The sequence below is a fragment of the Giraffa tippelskirchi genome, chromosome 4 (genome assembly GCF_054371585.1).
Source record: "Giraffa tippelskirchi isolate mGirTip1 chromosome 4, T2T-mGirTip1v1.2.pri, whole genome shotgun sequence".
Lineage (NCBI taxonomy): Eukaryota > Metazoa > Chordata > Mammalia > Artiodactyla > Giraffidae > Giraffa > Giraffa tippelskirchi.
This window is the reverse complement of record NC_137278.1, coordinates 127,644,729-127,650,473: the sequence shown is the minus strand read 5'-3', so window position 1 is coordinate 127,650,473 and position 5,745 is coordinate 127,644,729. Positions and strand designations below refer to the sequence as shown.

The 5,745-nt window shown below is 47.9% G+C and overlaps 1 long non-coding RNA gene across 2 annotated transcripts; it reads right to left on the bottom strand.

Annotated features, from left to right (window-relative positions):
• Window positions 1–1,108: 1,108 nt before the first annotated feature.
• LOC145503659 (uncharacterized) lies at window positions 1,109–5,603 on the bottom strand. Of its 2 annotated transcripts, none has more exons than XR_014051641.1 (4): window positions 5,430–5,603; window positions 2,288–2,487; window positions 1,712–1,995; window positions 1,109–1,404 (listed from the first exon to the last, which is right to left on the bottom strand). It is a non-coding gene; the product is annotated as an uncharacterized LOC145503659 (long non-coding RNA). The 2 variants fall into 2 exon arrangements; XR_014051642.1 differs by having other exon boundaries at window positions 1,109–1,517; window positions 1,712–1,990.
• Between the last annotated feature and the right edge of the window lie 142 nt (window positions 5,604–5,745).

The following is a 5,745-nucleotide window of genomic DNA, read 5'->3' as shown; positions in this document are numbered from 1 at the left end:
GGTGATAGTTGCACGTATCGGTGACTCCACTGAAACCACTGAATTATACACTTTAATGGCAAATTGTATGGTGCGTGTGAATTATATCCCAAGCAACTTGTTTTAAAAAAAGAAAGGGAGAAGTGGAGACAGGGCAGTTGAGATAGAGCAGGAAGGCCAAAATGAAGCCCAGGCACTGTCTGTCCTGGCATCCCCCCAAGCCAAAGCCTGCAGATCACACAGGCAGTGTTATGGTAGCCCCCAAGCCACGACTCAGGAAGATAAATTGGCCCCAGAGGTATGGGACTGGGTCCCTTCTCCCCTGACAGCTCCCTCTCTGTGTTTTTTCTGGCACAAGAAACATTCTGTCTTCTTGTATAAATAGGGGAAATTTATGACAGTTTTCCCCCTTCTCCTCCCTGGTGGGCTACTAGGAAGGGGCCGCGGTGGGGGAAGGAGGGAAACATAAATGTGGCAAGACTAGAGGGAGGCAGGGAGCTTGGCTCTGGCCCGGCTCTGCTCTGCGCGTTGGACCATCTGGGTGAGAAGGCAGCTGGAGCAAAGATGCAGCCCGTTGGTTCCCAGGCCCGGGAGGTGGGGCTCCGAGGCAGACATCCAACAGGAGGACACGGGAAATCACGGAACCACGGTCTGGCCATCCCAGAGTTTTATCCGAGGAGATGCAGGCCCCCTGCCTGGTTGGGGTGTTTTTGTCCTTGTGATTTGTTGAGGAAACTGATACGGTGATTAGAGAACCCATCTTGGATTCAGAAAATGACAGAAAAACTGTATGATCTTAAGTAAGTCACTTCCTCTCTCTGGGCCTTGTCTGTAATTAAAAAAACAGGGGGAGGAGATTGAACTTGCAGGGGGTTTCAAACTGGTTTTCTTTCTCCAAATAAAACTTTATGTAGCAACCCAACATCTAACTCAGGTGTCCTGCTGAACTTCTTAGGTTGAAGTGAGGGTGAGGATGAAAGATACCTAGGTCCCTTGGTGATAGGAAGGGGTTTGGCCAAGCATAGATGATCTCCAAAGTCCCTTCCATCTCTGTTCTTAGGTGGGAAGGTATATGAGGAAGGATGATGGCAAAACTGCTATTTAAAAAAACAAAACAAAGAGTCTCAAACACAGTCACAAATAGAAAACATGTTTATTTATCGTATGACGGTCTGGAAGGGAGCCATCCCAGACGGCAGGTGGCTCTGCTTGACCTGGTCAATCAAGACCTTTGGATCTTATCCTACCGTGGTTTTGCCCTCTCTTAGGGATTTCTCAACTGCATAGTCATAGCTCAGTCTCAGGTACATCAGCTCCAGCTCATGAAAAGGAGAACTTACGCAACATCTTAAGGCTCTGATGACATTCCTCGGCTCACATTCCCCTCTGGCCCCTCTGGCCAGTGGAGTGTCCAGCTGGGAGGCTCTGTGCCCTCACAGAGCAAAAAGAAAAGGCACTTAGTGGAGAGCCGGCAAGTCTGAATCCAGAGCTCAAACCACCGCCAGCTGAGCGGCCCTCTTCTTCTGCCCCTCCTCCCTCTGTGGAGGAGAAATCAAGTCCATTGCAGAGGACAGTGTGATGCCCAATAAAGTCCCCCCATCCACCCCAAGATCAGAGTCCCAGGAAAGTGACTTGGAGGCCTCCTCTAGGGAGAATACCCACCCTCTTCATAAGGATGTGAGAAAAGCTTCTGTCCCCACTGCCCTCCTGCCCCTCCCCCTCTATATCTCACCTTATTCTCTAACTCCTGTTCCTGGGCATGACTACAAATAGTGGGGAGCAGGATGACCAGAACTCAGAAGGGAAGGAGAGACCAGGCTGGGGAGCTGTGCTTTGCAGGAGCCCGGGTATGGTTTTGGTGCCAGGCAGACCAAGTTACCACATGCATGACCTGAGGTGGGGATTCAGTTCTCAGAGCCTCAGCTGACTCCTCTGGATGTAGGAATGAGCAGCTCACTTGTCAGAGTCAACATAGGCGTGAAACAAGAGTAACAGATCCACCTGGCACAGTCTGCCCTAAGAAATGGTAACCAATTATACCTGGTGCCAGAAAAGTGAATCTGATCCAGACCCTCTGGCCTCACCCAGCCTTTGCACGGTCAGTATTTCCCCACCTGCTCTGCCAATGCGCCACTTCCATCCCTCTTCTTTACTTCCTATCTTCCTTCCCCTCTTATCTAAACCCTGATCTGTACTTTCCTCCTCCAGGAAGTCTTCCCTGACTGAAACATTCCCACTCCCCACCCTCATCTTCCAGCAGCCCCATGGTCCTGGCCTCGTCCGTGTCCCAACTTTACGTGTGTCCTACCTCACCCTTCAGAAAGTCCCACGTCTCTGTTCAGAAAATATGCAGCAATGGAAGGGAGTTAAGATTTGTCATCAGGCAGGTCAGCATTCAGATTCCAACTTTGCCACTTCGCAGCTTTATGATTTTGGCACGTTACTTCATCTCTTTGGACCTCTGTTTTCTGTACTCTACAGTGGGGTCAGAGATGTGGAGGCTGGTACCTAGTTAGAGAGTATTTAGTAAACTTCAGTCCCTCCTGCTCTACCTAGTCTCCCCCAACCCACACTCCTGGGACTGACTCTCTACCAAAGGGAGGTATTAGACCAAGAAAGCAATCCTCCCATCACAGCCCTCCAGAGGAAAAAGAAGTGACTTTCCTTTGAAGTCTGTGGTCACTGAGAGGGGACCACCAACCCAAGAGCCAAAGCAGAGGCCAGGGAAGAACTCAGGTGTCCCAGCTTCCAGGGCCCCAGGTCTTACTCTTCCCCCTGCCCTCACTACATGTACCCGAGTTATTAGACCAGATCCAGGGATGGGGGGTGAGAGGGCTGGCCCGTTCATGATCGCAGAGAATCCACTGAACCCTTAACCTCTAAGAGGTTCCGTGACCATCTCCAAACTCCCCAGCTCAGAAAAGCTACAACATCAGTAACAACTAGCTTTGTACAGTTTGTACAGTACTTCCCATACAACTAACACTGTTCTAGACACGTCACACATATTAACTCACTTAATCCTCAAAACAGCCTACTAGCTAGGTACAAGTAAATCCATTTGCCAAATAAGGAAATGGCAGTGTGGAAAGGTTAAGTAACTTGCCCAAGGTCATACAGCTAGCACAAGGCAGGGCTGAGGTTCAAAACCAGGCAGCCTATCTCCAGAATCTGTGCTTTTAGCCACTACGCTAGTTTATTGGTAGTTTCTAGGTGCCAAGCATTGTGGCAACAGTACGTGTATTTCATCTCATCACAAACACCCCACTGAGATAGCTACTTCAGAACCCCTAGCTGCTTTGCTTCACATCCTACCCTCCCCCAGCTCCTCCTTCTCTAGGGGGCTTTGGAACTACTAGCACCTTCCTTCACAAAGCTACTTTATCCTCCTCACCAGCGCACACCTCTTGCCACAACATCCCCAAACCTTTCTATCCCCTCCCCCAACTCCCTTCTGCCCTCCCCCAAAGCTCCAACGGGATCAGATAAATTTCACCTAAAAAGACCGTCAGATGGTCCCCAATCAGGCCCCCACTGCGCCTGGATCTCATGCCCCCAGGGAGGCACCACAGTGACTGCGCTGGAGTCAGAAATAAAATCCTCCTCGTCCTCCCCCGCCCCCACTTCCCATCACTCATCTGGGAATCTAGGGCGAAGAAGGGAGCTAAAGTGCAGAGCGTTCATTTAATATTAACAAATTGAAATGAATTCTTTTAATGCCAATTAACTTGGAGCGGCCCCTTATTAATAGTAATTTAGATTCATACTTGGGAGAAGCAGGGACGGGGGTTGGGCCGAATGTGCCCAGAATGTCAATGTGACAAAGGAGCTGGGGACTGAGTGGGGAGGAGCAATGACAATGTTACTTTGGCCAAGTTGGGCTGTTTCCCTCAGAGGCACAGACAAAGTCAGCAGAGGCGGGGCTTTGGGAAATGAAATTTCTCTCATCATTTGATTTTGGTACCTGCAATGGATCTGAAGAGGCTGCAACTGTATCACACTACTTTGATGATTTACTTCACAGTAACGCTAGAGAGAATGTCCTTGGAGCTGGGATTTACCCCAAACTCTCCTAAACCAGACCCCACTGACCCGAAGTGATCTAGTCCCCAGGCCATCCCTCTCATTCTTTGTGTCCATTCAAAGCTAGAGCTGGAGATCAAAATGGGGTCCCCCAACCCCAGCCCCCTCCACCTTAATCAGAAGTAAAAGAGGGAACTACATGTTGTGTCTCTCTTCTGCGAATCTCTCCCAGGAGGCAAGAGTCCCAAGAGGCTGACACTGAGCTCACAGTTTACATTTAAGGGAGGAAAAAAAAATCTGTTGTTACTTTGCTTAGAATTCAGGGTCAAGATGAGAACTAAAAATTCAACTTTGTGTCCCAAAGACTTACCCAGAATAGAGCCAAGGAGAAAGAGCTTGGTCCCAAACTAAAAAGTCAAATAGCAGTTCTGCTTTCCCTGATTTTGCTGGCTTGTGGAGTCGGACTAGAGGAGCCCAGAACCTCGAGTTTAAGCTCGGACACAACTAGGACATTTTCTTATCAGGCGTCCCTCCTTGCCCATGGGTGAATCGAATTTGATGCTGGGAATTGTGGACGTTGAGGGTGGGAGTTCTCAGATGGAGGAAGGCAGGAGGGCAAAGAGGGCCGGACAAGGGTAAGGAAATGTACAAAATGGTGAAGTGTATAAAATTAAAATTTTAAAGATGGTTTAACAAACTAAAGATGAAATTTCAAGAACAGGTCAGGTTTTTATTAACAGAAGAGGTAAAATACATCAAAATTGAAAGATAAAAATTGAAGACAATGCATACAACACTTCAAGTAAATTGTCCTTCAAAAGAGGAGGGGTCAGAATGAATCAAAAGAGACCTCCTTCACACCCCCATAGAGTTTCCCAAACAATAAATTCATTTACAAAACAAAAAGAGAAATCAACACAAAAGTATCCCTTGGTCCACACTAGGAGGAAAAAAGAAAATTGTGTTGATTCAGTAGTAGCTCAAAAACTAGTGAGGGAGGAGAAAAACAAACGAATAAACTTGAAATATGTTAACTGGTTCTTTGTAAATACTGAAATTGGAAGATGGGATGGAGAAAGGCACCAACTTGACATCATCAGAAAAGTGAAACTTGCAAAAACAAAGGGGTAACTCATCTCTAAAGTAAACTCTCTTCAAATAGAATGTTCCTCTCCAAAAGAAGAGAATAGAAAATTGAACCAAAAAGTACTAGTCGTCCTCCAAGGAAAGTATATTAACACGAACTTAATCTTTCCCCAAATCTGAAATTATACCAAAAAAAATACAAAAGGATTATATATTTTTTTCAACGAAGAGAAAAACAAAATCATATTTAAATTGTCTAACGGGACAAAAAAGGCGACGCTTTTTGCAGGTGCCAGAAAAGATGGGGGAGGTGGTGGTTGAAGGATGGAGGACCCGCTTACCTTGCTCTCGAGCAGCGGCTGTTGGACACAAGTGGGTGCGGGACACTGCAAGTGCCTGCGGCGTTGGGGAAAAAGAGGATTCGGGGATCCTGGTGCCCCGCACGAATGAGGAGAGTGGAAGGACTGGGGGCACCCATTTCCCCACCTCCGCCCGCCTCCCTCCCTCCAGTACCCAGGCCTAGAGCGCTACTGAAAGTTACAAATTGCTTCCATTATTAGCTCATCCCGGGCGGCCTGGTCATTGGCCAACTCCGGACCACGTGGTCCCTCGTACCAATCGATCGAATTTCTAGTTGCAATTCTCTGTACGTCCCTC